Source organism: Muntiacus reevesi, chromosome 4 (assembly GCF_963930625.1).
Source record: "Muntiacus reevesi chromosome 4, mMunRee1.1, whole genome shotgun sequence".
In the NCBI taxonomy this organism is placed as follows: domain Eukaryota; kingdom Metazoa; phylum Chordata; class Mammalia; order Artiodactyla; family Cervidae; genus Muntiacus; species Muntiacus reevesi.
In genome coordinates, this window is record NC_089252.1 from 125102937 (window position 1) to 125121360 (window position 18424).

The 18424-nt window shown below is 35.6% G+C and overlaps 1 protein-coding gene across 1 annotated transcript in view; it reads left to right on the forward strand.

Moving 5' to 3' along the window:
• The window catches only part of NAV3 (neuron navigator 3), an 888057-nt gene that overhangs the window by 494018 nt on the left and 375615 nt on the right, over positions 1 to 18424 (forward strand). The window lies entirely within an intron of this gene.

Genomic DNA, 18424 nt, shown 5'->3' on the forward strand with positions numbered 1-18424 from the left:
ATGGTCATTTAGTTCTCAGGGGCTCCAAGCTGAACATCCTAGAATTGTACACATAAATATAAAAGTGGGAAAACCACGGTTTAAAATAATCCATCTTTTAAAAGAAACCTTTGGCCTTAAATGGTTTGTATGAACATAAGAATATGAGAAATGATTCTTGTTCAGCAGGTTTGGTGTATATTTTGATGCTTGGTATATATTTTAAGAATAGCACTCCTCCCACCCCCACTCCCACCCCCATTCTCTCCTTTCCCAAGTTAACCTGGACATTCAGGAGATTGTGAAGTTGTGTCCAGCTCTTTTGCAGTCCCATTGTAACCTGTAAGCTCCTCTGTTCATGGAATTTCCCAGGCAAGAAAACTGGGTTGGGTCGCCATTCCCTTCTTCAGGGGATCTTCCAGACCCAGGGACTGAAGCCACAACTCCTGCTTGGCAGGTGGATTCTTTACCATCCGAGCCACCAAAGTAACACTAGATAGAAATCAGCTAAAAATACATCATTGACTTTTTATAGTAAATACAATTAATCCTCACCTAATAAGTGACTCTAGGAAAAGCAGTGCTAAGCGATTGAGAAGTTAGGTATGTCATGAATTTCATATTATATTAACTTTTTGGTTTACATTTTTAGCTCAGTCAAGTTTATCTCTGATTTTTAAAGAGGAAAGATGGAAATAAAAGAAATGGATTTGGTATTATTCTCAGGTATTCAAAAGGAAAACTGAATTTTTTCCTGAGAGTTCAATAATTGTTTTCTGTAAATGGATACTAGAGTAATCAAAATGAGTTTCAATTAAACTGTTAATGAAGCCCAAAAGAACTTTAAAAATTACATTATTTTTGTTTAGCTTTGAGAATTCCTTTTGATAATTTAAAGGGTACATTTATTATACAGCATCCTATATTTGATATTTTAATGACAGTGTTATATTGTCTAGCTTTCTTACTTGCTATACTATTACATTTTAGCCAATGAACTGAGGAATGAGTTACTAACCTTTTCTTTTTTTCAGTTATGAAAAAAATTCAGAATAGAAAAATACTTTGCTAATGTGGGTTGTTTATTCTTTATATTTGATCTCTGTCCTTTAAATTGGGTTAAATTGCTAATTTCCAATTCATAGCAAAACCACTGTTGTGTGGCTTTCTCCACGGTGAATTACAAATCATTTTGGCTTTAATGTTTGGCAGATATAGAGTTGGTCCATGTATCAGATCTGCCTTTGGTTGGGTTCCTGGTTGCTCCAGTGCAGCAAAAATTGAATTGCTTAATATTTTTATTGGCTTGTCACCTTTGCTGTTATAAAAATACTAACTCAAGTATCTATTAAAACCAGATTCTCAAATGCCTGACTACACAAACCGTTCTGCTCAGGACTGATCCAGGTTTTGCCTGGATCTTTTCTTTTTCAGTTTAATTCCAAATTCTGTTAGTCAGTTTTCTGAACTTCTTAGTCATTTTACACATTTTTTGGTATAAGATCCATTATGTGTTTTCATATTGATCAATAATTGTTTATTACATAGTGAATAATTGTTTTAAAGTGAGATTATATGATTCCATTTATAGACTGATAACTATTTTAAAATCAGAAAATACTTTAAAACTTAGAGTAATGTTGCAGACCAACAAAGCTAAACAAATTTTTCTTCCCAGGATTAAATACTTTGGGGCAGTTAATTAAAGTAAATAGAACTAAGACATTTCATATATAATGTCAACAAATATGTTTCTTACAAATTTTTAAATTCTTTTCACTACTTAAATATTTCTGTCAAGCCATCATGAATAAAGGTAGTCCAACATTCAAATTAAACCTTAAAAAAATTGCCACTTAAAAGTTTTATGTTAACTCAGCTTTATTGCTTTTTTATTTTATTTCAAAATTACTTGCTCATGTTAAAATATGCAGTTAATGATAAAAATAAAGCAAAATGCTTTATATCACATTCCCCTGATATGACTAGTGAGTAATAAATATTCAAGGCAGTTAGATTTCCTAAAGGGAAAAATTTAATATTTTCAATTGAAAAGATGTCTCTCAAATGGCAAGTAAACATGCATAGCAGGTGAATTTTTAAAATATAAAAGAAAAAAGTGTTAATTAATATAGTAGTTATTAATTATTTAGATATAGTGCAAATTTGTTTCCATCAAGTTCTTTACCATCTATTCCTCTAGTCCAGAAATGTCTGTCTACTCACCATCCATTCATTCTTTCATTCTTTTTGCATCATGTAAGAGCATGATAATTTATGTAGTATGTGGTCTTGTTTTCTGATATTTGGGAACTAATTATAGTCATTAATAATTAAGAGAGTATATGATAAAGCAGGTGTTAATTCTCTCTTCTGACAACCTCCATCATCAAGTCTCAGTCACATTATTTAATTGTATATTCTCAAGGAATGTTTCTTTTTATCAAAGCACATTTACTGATTTGATCTAGACCTTCTTTAGTTTGATTATGTAATTCTTCCCATTTGTCTCAAGTGAAAGCTTTTCCAGAACTGAACACAGTGCCATACATACAGTGGGTTCTTAGTGAATAGCTGGTGGCTGAATGACTGAATATGAAATACAACATAAACACTCAGAGAAATAAAAGTTGACTTGGGGTTGGAATTATCAAAGAAGTTATTAATAAGTAAATGACATGTGAATTGCCTTTCTGAGAAGGACATAGATAGGTGGAAAGAAGGAAGACAGACATTCACTGAGAGTGCTATAAAATAAGATGAGGGAACAAAATTAACCATTTTGAAGTGAACAGTTTGGTGGCATTTCACTTCAGTTCAGTTCAGTCACTCAGGCGTGTCCAACTCTTTGCGACCCCATGAACCACAGCATGCCAGGCCTTCCTGTCCATCACCAACTCCCGGAGTCCACCCAAGCCCATGACCATTGAGTCAGTGATGTCATCCAACCATCTCATCCTCTGTCGTCCCCTTCTCCTCCTGCCCTCAATCTTTCCCAGCATCAGGGTCTTTTCAAGAGTCAGCTCTTTGCGTCAAGTGACCAAAGTATTGGAGTTTCAGCTTCAACATCAGTCCTTCCAATGAATATTTAGGACTGATTTCCTTTAGAATGGGCTAGTTGGATCTCCTTGCTGTTCAAGGGCCTCACAAGAGTCTTCTCCAGCACCACAGTTTGAAAGCATCAGTTCTTCAGCACTCAGCCTTCTTTCTGGTCCAATTCTAACATCCATATATGACTACTGGAAAAACCATAGCTTTGGATAGATGGACCTTTGTTGGCAAAGCAATGACCCTGCTTTTTAATATGCTGTCTAGGTTTGTCATAGCCTTTCTTCCAAGGAGAAAGTGTCTTTTAATTTCATGGCTGCAGTTACTGTCACAGTGATTTTGGAGCCCAAGAAAATAAAATCTGCCACTGTTTCCAGTTTTTCCCCATCTATTTGCCATGAAATCTTGAGACCAGATACCATGGTCTTAGCTTTTTGAATGATGAGTTTTAAGCCAGCTTTCTCACTCTCCTCTTTCACCTTCATCAGGAGGCTCTTTAGTTCTTCTTCACTTTCTGCCATTAGGATGATTTTATCTGCATATCTAATGTACATTAAGGGATCACTGACCTAATATCATGCTAGAGATTGGTGGACACTCCCAAGTCCAGTCTCTCAGAGAAAGAAGTATGTCAATGCCCAAGAAGACTCATGGATTTTCATTGCAATCAGTTGAGGAAAGACTGATTTGAGGTGAACATGACAATGTCTCCTATCATTTTCTGCCCTGTGATAAGTTTATCAAGAAACCTTTGGGAAGATGTGGTCTCCAAATCAGACACTCTGCCTTCTGTGCCATGGCCTGGCACTGAACTCTAGTTCCACCAAACTCTACACCATGCAAATCGAAAAAGAAATAAACCAACACAAAGCAATGGAGATCTTTATTTGAAATGTTATACCAAGAAAACATCAGTAAGGAGGGAAGATTGAGTTCAAAGGGAATGAGTGGGTTGGTGCCAATAAAAACAGCCGATGTGTGGTAAGCAGAGGAAGTAATAGAAAGAGGAAAAGCCCTGGATCCTATGGAAAGGACTAAAGCACTGTGGAGAAGCAGTTTGGAAAGTGAAAAATTGAGCACTCAATAGCCCAGGCCTGCTTTCCTCCTAGTTACAACAGGAATTGCCCATTAGAGGGACTCACCTGTGATTAAAAACCAGCAAAACTCAGTACGCTACTGGATGTGCAAGGTTTAAAACAAGTTAAGACTGTCTTCAGCTTGATCATGGTTGTACAATGTTGATTAGAATGTTGCTATTGCTGGTGCTATTAATCAGTTAGGCTGGAAAGTGAATCCTCGGTTTGGGGAGAGGAAGAGATATGTATTTTTTGTTCATGTTCCCAAAGATGTGCTGCAAGATGTGCTGATTTTACTAGAACGTATGTTGGCGCTATTAATGGAAGGGATCCTTGAAGACTGTCAGGGGTGGGAAGTGATATGAACCAAAGAGCTTGGCAGTGTAATTGACAAGGTGGTGAGCATCAATCATTGAAGGGAGTGGGGTATATGTTTCTTGAATTTTAGTCCTGGCTGTATTCACTACCAGTCAGATGTTCTTTGTTATTTCAAAGTAAAATTTTTTAGGCCGAATAAATAAATAATACAAAAAGCAAATAATTTGTAGATAGAAGTTTTAGTCATAACTTCCTCAGTGGGTTTTTTTAATTTATGGCATGACAGTTACTTATATTGTTTATATTGAAGCAAATGAGCATCAGCCTTGATCCAGAGGATACTAGAACAGACAGGGATGCAATTACTTTAAAAATTCAAGTGGTGAAATTTGAACATCTAGTTCTGTGAAGATGCTGCTATGTTATTAACCTACTATTTTCTCATTACCAGAATTATAGCATATGTATTTTCAGGAGCACATAGTAAATATTGCCCTTTCATTTTAAATATTTCAGTAGACTGAGGATTTCTACTATGAGTAGATAGGTTAAATATAATTCATTTAAAAAATCCTGATACACCCCGTGATGAATGGGTTTTTAAATTATCATGCATATCATCTCCAGTAAGTTGTAGCTTTTAAAATTACACTGTAGTCCCATAAAATTATCACTTTATATTAGAACATCTTAGTTCTCATATAAAGTGTGGTCATGGCTTCCTTAGATGTCATAGTTCATCAAATCATTTTTGCCTACATTTCATCTCCATATCCTTTCTGAACTGTACACTGTAATTTTTAGATTGCCAAGTATGAGCTCTCAAAATGAGAACTTGGGTGTGGTACCTAACAGTTTTAGATATTCCAATAAAATAATCATCTGATGTCTAAGAAAACTGGATCATTTTCTATTGATATTTTATGGTATTTTGAAACTTCTTAATATGTCACCATACACCAGGGGAAGTGGGGAGTTGAAATACATTATATTATGTGTCAAGCTAGCCTCATACATTGAATGATTTGAGAGGACAGGGAATAAGAGCAGGGATATTGAGGAGGTATAAGATAGAATTTCAAAGGCAGGAAGAAGCTTGATGGGACAGTTATTAAGAATGAATTAGTGGAGATCTGTTTATAATCACAAGGTATGTTTGGAAGAAATGAGCACTGCATTCATTGGAAAGGGTTAAGAAGGAAGACTTAAGAAATACTAGAAGCAGAAAGTCTGGAAATGAAAGCTATCATTTATAATGTTTAGAGTATAATATCCATGAATCATTTAAAGTATTCATCTATATTTTCAGACTTAGTGAATACCCTCTAATGTGATTAATATGTAAAGAAATGATTTTAACTCTGTCAGAAAAGAAGGTGCATTTTTACTGAAAGACAGAACTTAACAGACTTCTGAAAGGTGAATACACTGGAAAACCACTAGTTTCACTTTCTGTTTAGAACTGGTACTGGATCAATATTTTCAAATTGAGTCTAAGATAATGACACTTGTTTTCCTTAGCTTCCCTTCCTATGAGTTTATCACCCAGGATTACCTCGAAGTTCTTGTCCAGTGTGAGCACAAACAACTAGAAGAAATGGAAGGTGAAGCCTCCAGGTAGCATGTGACATGCACTTTTATCTGCCTTCCTCTCAAATGATGCCCAAATGCTGACCCTACACTCCTTGTGCCTGAAAGTAAATGTGAAAGCCACTCAGTCCTGTCTGACTCTTTGTGACCCTATGACTATACAGTCTATGGGATTCTCCAGGCCAGAATACTGGAGTGGGTAGCCCTTGCCTTCTCCAGGGGATCTTCCCTACCCAGGGATGGAACCCAGGTCTGTCATTGCAGGCGGATTTTTTACCAGTTGAGCCAGCAAGGAAGCCCTTGTGCCTAGCTGGCTTTGAATATTACTTATAGACACAATATCTTGTTCTAGCTAGCTTTATGTTTATTTCATTACTTGCCACTCCTCACCTCCCTATCCACAATTGGAGAAAAAATAAATTTTATATCAGTAAGCGAATATTTTAAATGAATAATGTAGATTTAGGGCTTTATGTTTCAGCTCACTTCTAAAACATCTTTATGATCTGTAACCTATGGAGAGAGTGTTTGCTCTTTTCCAGTGAACCTTTAAAGCTAAAATTTCAGAATAATGAAGTGCCATCTATTTGTTAACAACTCTGTGAATTCTTGCTGACGGACAAACTGAATTCTGTGGCCGTGTGTCTGCACAACTGGCATTCTAGACGCTTTTGTCAAACTGCAGTTGCTCCTATTGATTTCAATTTTTTTTTTTTTTCATTCTCCTTTCCAATTTATTATACTCTTTCCATCTTCTGGGTGGCTTTTTATTGATCCCAATTTGGGCCTCCCTCGTGGCTTAGTGATAGAGAATCCGCCTGCCAATGCAGAAGGCATGGGCTTGATCCCTGGAAGATCCACTGGAGATGAAATGGCAACCCACTCCACTATTCCTTGCCTGGAAAATCCCATGAACAGAGGAGCCTGCCAGGTTATAGTCCATGGGGTTGCAAAAGAGTCACACAGGACTTAGGAACTGAACAACAACAATCGCAATTTACTATGTACACATTGGTGATAAGATTTTGGGAGGATGCTTATAGGGCCTCAGATACTAAGAAAATATACCAATAAAATGTAAATTGGACAGACAGAAAGTGGGTAACCAAACTTTAAAGCTTATCTAAATTGAGCTCACTATTTTGAAATTGTGGGCCTGGAATGGCTGTACCCTCTTTCAGATTTACTAATAATTTTATGCCTTTATTAAATATTCTATGTAGCGATAATAAGCCCTGTTGTTTTTCTTTTGTTTGTTTGTTTTGTTTTTTTTTTGCCAGAAATGCTTTGTTTAAGTCAGATTCTTTGCAGAAAGACTCAAGAAGAGAAGCTGCTGAGTTTACCTTAAAAAAACAAAATGTTTGAATTTCTATTTATTTATTTTTTACTTTAGAGAAGTTTCCTTGATGGCAATGCCTGTTAATTAGAAGGCTTTGCAAAATTCTTCCAGTGATTCTCTTAAGACCACACTGTACTTTTTTACTGAAAGACAACTGTAACCTCTCCTGAATATTTTCTCCTTTTCAGCTCTTAGCATTGCCAGATGTGCGGTTAAAACGGTCCCTTCACCTTCAGTATAGTTTTCGTGGCATGTTATCGTCATTGTCTTCCTTCTTTATGTACACTATAGCAGTTATGCTCTCCATACGCTTATTTTGTAAAATAGCTTTTAAAACCCAGCTGAGAGATGCAAGCTGGTGGGTAAAAAATATACCACTGGCCTCTCATTTATCTTTTTTTAACCCTCAAAGGTGAATTCAACTGGGTAAATGTGTTTCTAAGCATCTTTCAGCAATAGGGCAATATTTTTGTATGGTTTGTCTCTAGCAAGATGGAAGATGCCTACAACTATGGTACCTGCTCTTATCACTTTATATCTTTGGGATGTTGAGATAACAGTTTTTAGATAAGATACAGTAAGCAAATGAATTAGAAGCTGAGGTGTGATGAAAGAAATATAGGTAGAAAAGGCTTTCTGTGTTTGGGGAAGGGAACATATAAGGATTTCCTTCTGCTGAAGACAAGGAAACACAGCTTCAAAAACAAGAGACTTTAATAATGGAGCTAAGTTCGAGTAAGCCATACAATTGAATGGAACTGACTTATCATAATGCTTTTCTTAGAGAAATCCCAAGTATTTCATTTCATGAGTCTGGGATGTGTACAATAGAAAATGCAAATATGCTGTTGTTGCTGAAAGAATTACAGAAATAAAACTTATAGAATGCATATGCTTTGGGGCATGGGTTTTAAAACTATCCTATGAAAATGATCTATTTGTAATGAGTAATTTTAATGTTTCGTAAGAAACAAGGAAATTGGCTTTCTGGGAGAAATCTCTATCCCATCCAGTTCGAATTATGAAACTTTCCATTTGTTCAAAGTGTTTGGTCTTGTTTTGTTTGCCTGTTTTTTGTCAGAAAGTGTGGAAAGTTGAAAAGTGTGGAAAGTTGGCAGTGTTGTCCCCAAGACTGAGTATGTGAACCCTGTTTTTCAGTGACCTCGTGTAAAAGTTAACACTTCCGTTAGGAAAGTCTGGAGAAAATCAGTACATTTGTGAGATTCCAGGTTAGCATCTGATAGTCTCCATCAGATGGGGTTTAGAGGAGATGAGACAACATATTACCTTTCATCTTTAACATTTCCTCTTTCATCTGCCTGCATCTCAGAGAAGAAAGTTTTTGTATTAATTCCAGAAATGTATGTGAGAGATTTTGTTTTGCTTATGTTAAAGAATATGAAAATGAATGCATTTAATTTAAGCAGAGTTTAAGTAATGAAAAGTGAGATTATTGTAAAAGTTAGCAAACTGTTCATATCCCTGGTTCTATATTCCAAATTCCCATGTAGGATATATTGTGTCAATTGTTGATAGATTTCAGCCCATCCCATTTTCAACAAGTCTAATGGTACTTAATTCCATTTCATTTTGGCTGTGCAGATTTTCTCCATATTCTTAAAGTCCATTAAAGACATTTTCAGTGACTACAGCGATATCTGTCAGTGATAGTGGAATTGATTGATTTCAAACCTTCTTGGTACTGTTATAGAACTTGGCAAAGACAAGGCTTATGGCAACAATAGATGTTTCTGTGAACTTTTTATGAGACCAGTGAGAATCTTTGGGGAGTTCCCTGTCCCCTTACCCTCTTTTTAATTTTTGTCTGAACTGAATATTAACATAAACATGGTATAAATATGCTACTCATCCTGAGTACAAGAGTTGACTATTAGGATTTTAAGCTGAGGTTACTGAGTCAAAGTTGCTCTATTAGATGAAATTCTACTGTATCATCAGCCACTAAATAGCATGCTATCAGGAAATTTTGAAAGTCTCATTTCTTCTAAATTTGTGGATTGTAAATCTTCAAAATATAACTGTTGAAAAATGAAAAATAGGCTCATATTTTAAATACCAAACTTAGTTTTCCTTTTTTATTTTCCTTCCATGTTCTCATCCTTGGCTAGCACATAAAGTTTATAAAGGCTTTGTGGATGCATTGTAGGGAGGATAATAAAATGTTTTTGTTAAAATATTTAGTTAAGAGACTATAGGTACATCCAATAAAATGAAGAAAACAAAACAAAACATCTCAGCCTTAGCCTAAATTTTCAGCTTTGAGAATTAGATGCTCCTCACATATATCTTACATTGATAAAATATTAATGTAAAATGATAAAGAATTTCCTGTTAAATTAATTGAAATTAATTAATTAAAGTCATCTTTAGAGAAATCTGTTGCACTTTGTCAACATTATGCTCTTCTATTCAGCCATCTTCAAAGTCCAAGGATTTAAAACAGGAAAGAGGAAGATTTTTGAGGGCAACATATGTGTTGTTCATAAAAGCAATAACCAAAAATATGTAAGAAAGAGTTAGGCAACAGTTTCTATTGCTGTCAGAAATCATTCTTCCATTTTGAAATTTCAAGAAAGGAATCCTTGAAATGTGGATAATGTGGAAGTGAAGGGAATATATATTTGGATATCAATATGTTGGTAAGAAAGTTGATTGGCAAAGGAAACAGATGTCAGGATCGGGAGAATATTGTGTCAGTAAAAGGATATGCATAAAGAAAACCATTTTGGTGAAAGGTAGATTAAAAAAGAAAAAACTTTTAAGTGTTCCCTCAGACTTATTTGAAGCTTGCATCTTTTATGGTATATTTTCTATGTATTTTTGAATCTAATGGGTTAGATATCCCTGATACAAAAACCATGGTTTTCCAGTTATTAGTCTTATTTTATCCCTGGGCTGTTGTGAATAGGGCCGTTGCATACAGCTGAGAAGATTGTGCACTGCACCAATCCAGGTGTGAAAGGCACTAAACTACAAGTGGTAGCCCTGGATCATTACTTTTGTTCAGTGGGATAAACAGATGCTCCTAATGTATGTGGACTTTTATGTTGCTGTTCAAGCACCTGAATAAAATACTTGGGATAGTAGGAGAATCATCCTTAGACCACATGTTTTCATCCTCACTCTTCCTAATTCCTCATTTCTTATTTTCATGTCTCCAAGTAGGATGAATAATATGTGAACTTGCTAAATCTCTCAGTATTTCTCCATTCTTCCCCCACCCCACCCCCAACAGCTGTTTTGAAATATCCCCAGGGTTCCTAGTAAAATGTTACATGATCTGATAAAGACCACCTTTGTGAAGCTATTGATTTGGGTGGGTTTTCTGGGTGGTCTCCTATAATGGAGATGAAAGTTGGTTATGTCTGAAATTCCCTTTGCTAAAACAGATCCTCCTGATCACAGGCAACAATTAATTTAACTTACTTTTTGAGTTAAAATATAAAAATAAGTTAGAAAGACATATTTAGAAAAGATTTCTTCTGAGTTCTTCAAAGAATTCTGATGTACCCTCAAAATATCTGAAATAAAGCAGGGGAGAGTTAACAACATTCTGAAAGATATAAGAACAGGGGTTATATATAATGCCTTAGGGTACTCAGAATGTGAGAATGCGTAATATTTCAAGTGATATTCCTACAAATTCTTCACAAGAAGTGAGTAAAGCCTTTGCAAACAATAATTTTTTTGATACCTTTTAAACAGTTATGCTTTATTGCTTTATCTCATTTTAAACAACTCATATTTATGTAATATAGTTGAAAATAATGAAAGGTGGCAACAGTACTAAAAAAGATATTATGTGAAAGAAGTGTGTTAGGCACTCAGTCATGTCTGACCCTTTGTTACTCCATGGACTATAGCCTGCCAGGCTCCTCTATCCATGAAATTCTCTGTTAGCTATTCCCTTCTCTGGGGGTCTTCCTGACTCAGGATTGAACCCAAGTCTCCCACATTGTGGGCAGATTCTTTTCTGTCTGAGCCACTGTATACTTTTATAAAAATAGACTTTATATATTGTCATGTCTAAAATTGGGCTTCCCAGGTTGCTCTGGTGGTAAGGAGCCCACCTGCCGGTACAGGAGACGTAAGAGGCGTGGGTTCAGTCTCTGGGTCAGAAAGATCCCCTGGAAGAGGGCTTAGCGACTCACTCCAGCATTCTTGCCTGGACAGTCCTGCGATCAGAGCCTGGTGGGCTCCAGCCCGTAGGATCGCAGCAATGGACGTGACTTTAGCGACTTAGTGCTCATGCATGCCTGAAATTATTTGGCTGCGTTTCCCAGGACCAAACTGTCAGGACTTGGATTTGGTTCCCTTTCTTTACCGTCATAACAGAGTGTGTTTATGTACTTATCTGTCAATAGAAATAGCCTTTTAAAGTGTAACTATTTTTAAAGTTGCTAATGTCCTTTGTGAGTAAGATCTGCTGTCTTATTGGAGCACTGAAGTTTATCTGGCAAAGCTATCAGAGAGACTTTTGTCTGAATAAAATAACTGTCCTTTCTCCGGATGTGTATATTTTTTACTCTGGAAGATGATATTCTGAAAGGGAGAATGTCAATATGCAATGCCATTTCAGAGCTTACTGCATTTGCTTTTCATTATACCTTGTGGTTAAGAGACTTCTGAATTTGGTGAATTTTATTTGCTCAATTGACTATATCAGTAGTATATTGCAAGGAAGCCTGTAAGATGCTAAATATATGCCATAGAGCAAATGTAATTAGTTTCAACTCTCTTGAATTGTTCCTCATTTTACTGGGTATCATGTGCATTTCCAAATGTTTGTTAAGTTTTAGTATTGGCTCCTTTGCACTCATCACCTGTCTTTATATTTGAGCCAGCTGCTTTACTTTCTTTTTCACTGTCTAATGCCACAGTAGAGGCATATTTTGGCTTTCTGCCCCTTCAAATATATTATATGGGTAATACTTCTTTCTGCATCAGATATTTCCCAGATATCAGGAGGAAAAAAAAAAAAACGGTGCCAATGGGGATTTTGGAAACAGACATTCTAAAACAGATCTCAGTGTTTTAAGTGTTTCAAGCCAAGTTTGGAGACTAGTTGTAAGTTCATGCTCATTGTATCTTATATTAGTTTTATTATTTAAATTTTCCCATTAGATCTGGCAGACAGTCTAACCCAATCAGTCAAACAGTTTGCAAGTTGTCAGTACAAATTATATCTTCTCTGAGCTTTCAGGGAAGTACTCAGCTAAATGAAAGAGGCTCCCAAACCAGAGAAGGTTTTGAGGTGTATGTGAAAAACTATTAACAGTCAACAGTTTTCAGGATGGATTGGAGGAAAAAAAAAAATTAAGATCTGACTGTATTTCTGCTTCTGACCATTACAGATTAATAGGGATCTGACTTAATCGCCTGTCTTAAACAACTGGAAATAGGACAAAGTTATAAAAAGCAACATTGTTCAGTCTTTAAACAAAAGGGAGCATGAATCTGTGATACCCAAGAGAAGGGTAATTAAAAACCGGTTCTATTATTGTGCCACCTTACTTCCTGGAGGCAATATCCAAATTCAGAGAAGGTCTAGAGAACCCAAATAGAGTCCAGCAGTTGTGCTGAGTTGTAGAGACTGACATCCAAGTTCAGAAAACCAAGAGGTCTAAATTTTTTAAGAATACCAGAAAGGAAGGGAAAAATGAATGAGAGAGAAAATGAGAAGGAGCACTGGAAATGTGCAGAGTGTTTCCTCCAGTGTTTGGTAGAGGACTGCACTGTGCTTGTATGAGAAGGAAGAAAGCAAAGGTCCCGAAAAGATGCACCATAAAGTATGATGAACAGTCCGCAGAGGTCATGCAAGTCTAGGGACTCTTGGTATTTTCCCCAGCTAGAGTGGAGAGGCCACTTAATAGATGAGGTATTTGTATTTCTTTAGAAGCGGTGTTAAATTGACTCTAGACAGCAAGCTGCTCTGTACCTTTTTTAAAATAGCCTGTGATAAAGTCTCAAAAGTAACTTAATTGTGCCATTACAAGCTCATACATTACATGAAACCCAGCAGACAATAATGTATGATTCAAAACATCTTCCATTCAGGGAAAAATTATCAGACATGTAAAAAGCAGTATAAATGAGTCATATCCAGGAAAGAAAAAAAAAGTCATAAGATGAACATAATCTAAAATGACAAAAAAGGATGAAATTCATGTATAAGAATATTAAACAGCTGTTATAAATATTCCTCATAAACAAGAAGGTAGAAGAGAATATAGATATGGTGAGACAAGAAATTCTAGATACAAAATATTTAAATATTATAGAAGTAAGGGTTGGTGAACTTGACAATGTAGCAATAGAGGTTAACTGATTGTTAAAAACAAAACAAAACAAACAAACAAACAAAAACAGAGTTAAAAGATCTTATGGCAGAAAGTGAAGAGGAGCTAAAGAGCATCTTGATTAAGGTAAAAGAGGAGAGTGAAAAAGCTGGCTTAAAACTCAACATTCATAAAACTAAGATCATGGCATCTGGTCCCGTTACTTCATGGCAAATAGATGGGGAAACAATGGAAATATTGAGAGACTTTATTTTCTTGGGCTCCAAAATCACTGCAGATGGTGACCGCAGCCATGAAATTAAAAGACGTTTGCTCCTTGGAAGAAAAGCTATGACCAACCTAGACAGTGTATTAAAAAGCAGAAACATTACTTTGCCTAAAAAGGTTCGTCTAGTCAAGTCTATGGTTTTTCCAGTAGTCATGTATGGCTGTGAAAGCTGGATATAAAAGGATAAGCACAGAAGCACTAATGCCTTTGAACTGTGGTGTTGGAGAAGACTCTTGAGAGTCCCTTGGAATGTAAGGCGATCAAACCAGTCCATATTCATTGGAAGAACTGATGCTGAAGCTGAAGCTCCAATACTTTGGCCACCTGATACAAAGAGATGACTCATTGGATAAGACCCTGATGCTGAGAAAGACTGAAGGCAGGAGAAGGGGGTGACAGAGGATGAGATGGTTGGATGGAATCACTGACTCAATGGACGTGAGTGAGCAAGCTCCAGGAGTTGGTGAAGGACAGGGAAGCCTGGCATACTGCAGTCTATAGGATTGCAAAGAGCTGGGCATGACTGAGCGACTGAACAACAAAAAGACCTAAGGAATAATTAGAGCATTAGTAATCTGTGGTACAAAAGCAAATGGTCCACCATGTGTGTACCTGGAGCCCCAGAAGAAAAGAGGGAGGCAACAAATAGTTTTAGAAACAACTATTCTAAACTTTTCAGCTTTGACAGAACTCTAAATACTAAGGAACCTAGAAGAAACATAACAAAATCAAATTGTTAAAAATGAGTAAAATGAGCAAATCATAACAAAAGCTGGATAAACCAGCTGCAGTACACGGGGAGGAACAAAGATCAGAATTACAACACACTTCTCCTTCGTAACAATGCAAATGCACAACTATAGAGTGGCATCCTTAAAGTATCAAAGAAGGAAAATCGTTAACTCAGAACTCTACACTCAGAAAAAAATTTCTTTTAACAATGGATGTGAAGTAAATCCTTTTTCAGACAAGCAAGCTGAGACAGTTAATCACTAGCAAATCTGTAATAAAATAAATGTTATTGAGGTTGTTCAGAGAGAAGGGAAATGATACCAGATGGAAATTTGCATCTACACAAAGGAATACATACAACAGGAAATAAAGTTATGTGGATAAACATAAAATGCATTTTATTCATTTTTGGTTTTCTTTAAAAGGAATTGACAGTTTAGAAGAATAATGTAATAATGTGCTATTTTAATGTATGCTACTTTTCCTCAGATTTGATGAGAAAAATGTCTTAATTTATCTCATTTTTTAAAATTCTCACAAGTAACTTGTGAAAGAACTGCAGATTTTTTCCCCGTTTTACAGAAGAGGAAACTGAGTCATACCAACTGCCAGATTCATACAGCGAGTAAGTGGAGAAGCAAAATATGACCACAGGCAATCAAGCTTTTTAGAGTCCATCCCCTGAACTGTCAAGCTACAAATCAAATAAAATGTAAGATTCTTAATCTTACATTTTAGTGTATATTTACTGCACATCTAGTGTATATATGAGAATCAATTTATTAAATTCAATTCATAAACTTCTGCCTCATGATTCTTATTTAGTAGATCTGGGATGAATTTGAGAATCTGTATTTGGAATCTGTATTTTTAATGAGCACTCCAGGTGGTCATTTGTTGAATCCAGTTTGAGAAACCCCATTTTCTGTGACTTTGAGTTAATTACTTCTCAGCACCTTTGTCTCCTATTCAAAGGTGGTGTTCTTTTTAGAATGAAATGGATGATGGTGCCTGGCACACAGTAAATTCTCTAAAATAAGTTAGCTTGTTTTTATTGTACTTAGTGGTTGATGTAATTTCCTAGGCTATCAGCGGTGACTACTTTCAATTCTATATTTCTGTCCTAGTGAAATGATATTGTGTAATAAGCAAAAGATACTTCAAAGTTAAAGATACCTTTTTGCACGTGGACATTGTTTTCCAACTTGACTGTATCAGGAAAAACAGTGTGTTCCCCTCTGGCACATTTCTGAAATACCAATTAGCTTATTTACAGTTGGTAAATAGAATATAATGTAGAAGTTATGTAGCTTTCTATGTCATACATTCTAGATCAAGGGAGGCAGAATAAGACAAGGTAAAATTATAGCCTTGGGGAGGAAAATAAATCCTCACCTTTAATACTATCCCCTCAACAGGTGCCCTTTTGACTCAATTCTAAGAAAATTTAAAGAGTAAGTCCCTGTATTCAGGGCCTCCTGTTTTGTGTGACTTTTAAATATTTGCCAATTGTACTGCCCCATATGCTCATTTCAGTGCAAACCTTTGGACTCGGAAGTTTACCTTTCAACTAGATTTTTTTCTACCAATTCTAATTAAAATGTCTCCAGTGCTTCTATTCAATATTTTATTTGTTTGTTTTGTTTTTAACTCTGAGCTTGATTGCTTGCCTGGGTGGTCCAAATTATCTTCCGGAGTACCAGTATTATTTTAGTGATCTGCTCCCCAAGTTTGCTTATGTTTTGAATGATCTTCCCAGAACCTAATTTCCCCACCAGTGCTATTATTTTAGGTATGCCATTGTGTCTGCAATGTGAGGATTGCAGGGTGCATATATCTTCTCACAGAATTTAAAACCTGCTTTAGGAACTTGAACATCTCCTGATTTGCAGTATCTCATAGTCTCTGTAAGAGACAGTGTGTTAGTGGTCTATAAATGTAAAGTAACTAACTTCCACTATAAATGTAAAGTAACTGTTTCTTTATCACTACTAGTGTTATGTTTGTTTCTTATTATCCCATTGTGTAAAGCCCACTTGAGGTACTTTTTAGGTTTGCAAGATTTCTAACTTGTATTCGAATTTCTTCTATACTTATATTAAAAGAACCAAAAAAAGTACTTTAGTTCTTGGATTAAATTCAAGTTTAAATTGGATAAAAAGTACATAATAATTTTAGACCTGGAAATAGTAGACAAATAAAATCATTCCTTCACTATAGAGAGATATTTTCTACAGTAGTGATTTTGATTCTCATATTTGCCACCAGTTCTTGAAAGAATACTGAATGTTCATTCATTTTTCCATGAGCTTTACTTGGAATATTAGTAAATCTTAAAATAGTTGATAATTATAGCATAAATAAAAATTTTAAAAAGAGGAGGAAATCTGTGAATGTCTTACAGAATTCTCCAACATAAGGGATATAAAGTCAAATAAATTCCTGTTATTACATATAAATTTTCTTTTGAAATCTCAAGACCATCATATAAGTATGGTTTTGCTAAATGGTGGAGGAATTTCTCTGGGGACCATTATCTAAATGCAACTACTTTAAAGACAGTATGCTACATCAGATGCTTTCTTAGAAACATACCCCTTGCTTTTATTATAGTTCCTGATATGCTTTTACTAAAAATGAAACTTGATCTGATAATCATAAAATCATTTTATGGATAGAAGCATTATTGTTCATAGCCATTGAATATATCAGTGGACGCCTTTTAGAAGTTTAGAATTTTAAGTTAGATTTAATGAGCTTGAATAATAGTTTTATTTCATATTGTTTCTTAGTTTTTAAAGTTACTCTTTAAATAGTACAGGCTCTTTCACTTTTTAACTGCATGATTTTCATCAAATTACTTAAATGAATCTGAGTTAACCTTTCTCTGAAGTGGAGAAAATACATGTGCCTGTTCTTGAGTTATCCCATTGGTTAAGTGTGATAATGCGTGAAGTGCTTGCTCAGTAACTGCTATGCAGTACATTTCCCATATGTATTAGCTCTCAATATTTTTATTATCACCATTATTAAATTTTAAAATGATTACTGTATATCTGGTGTCTTGCCCTTTGTATTTACTATGTTTTCATAACCGAGGCAGTCATGATCTGCTGAGTGATTTAGCAGTTGTAGCTGCTATTGCATGAATTTAACCTGATTTCATGGGATGAAACAGAATGAACACCATGGTTCATGGCTGTCAGTAGTGAAAAATAGCTGGAAATGAGACAAACAGCTTCATTGCTGAGATTGTTTCCGGGCTAAAAGTTCTTCCAACAGCTGTTTGTTTTGGCGATTAATTGCATCCATTCTTTTTTTTTTTTTTTTTTTTTAAGCTGGGGGAAATACAGTTTTCTTTAAAAAGAGAATATAGGCCGATGATTTCTGAAGTCAGGAAGAATGCCTGTCCTTCTGCTATTGTGGTCTCTTGGCTGCTTTGACAGTTGGACTGAAGGGTTTCCCTTTTGTTCTTTTTCACTCACAATGCTCAGACTCAGGCTGCTCTAGTGAGAAGAAAGAGTAAATCTAGGAGCTCTTTAATCCTAGAGAAAGAGCTCTGTAACAGTTACCTTCAAGAAAGTTTTCTTCCCCAAAGGAGTATTTAATATTACATGGGCAGTGACGCACTGAAGAGAGGAGAGAGAATGAATATATGAGAGAATGAAAACATGAGAATTCAAGCCAGCAAGAAAGAAACTTAACTAAAGATGAAGGGGAATTTTGCCTCTTCCTGAAAGTTATATTATTAGTT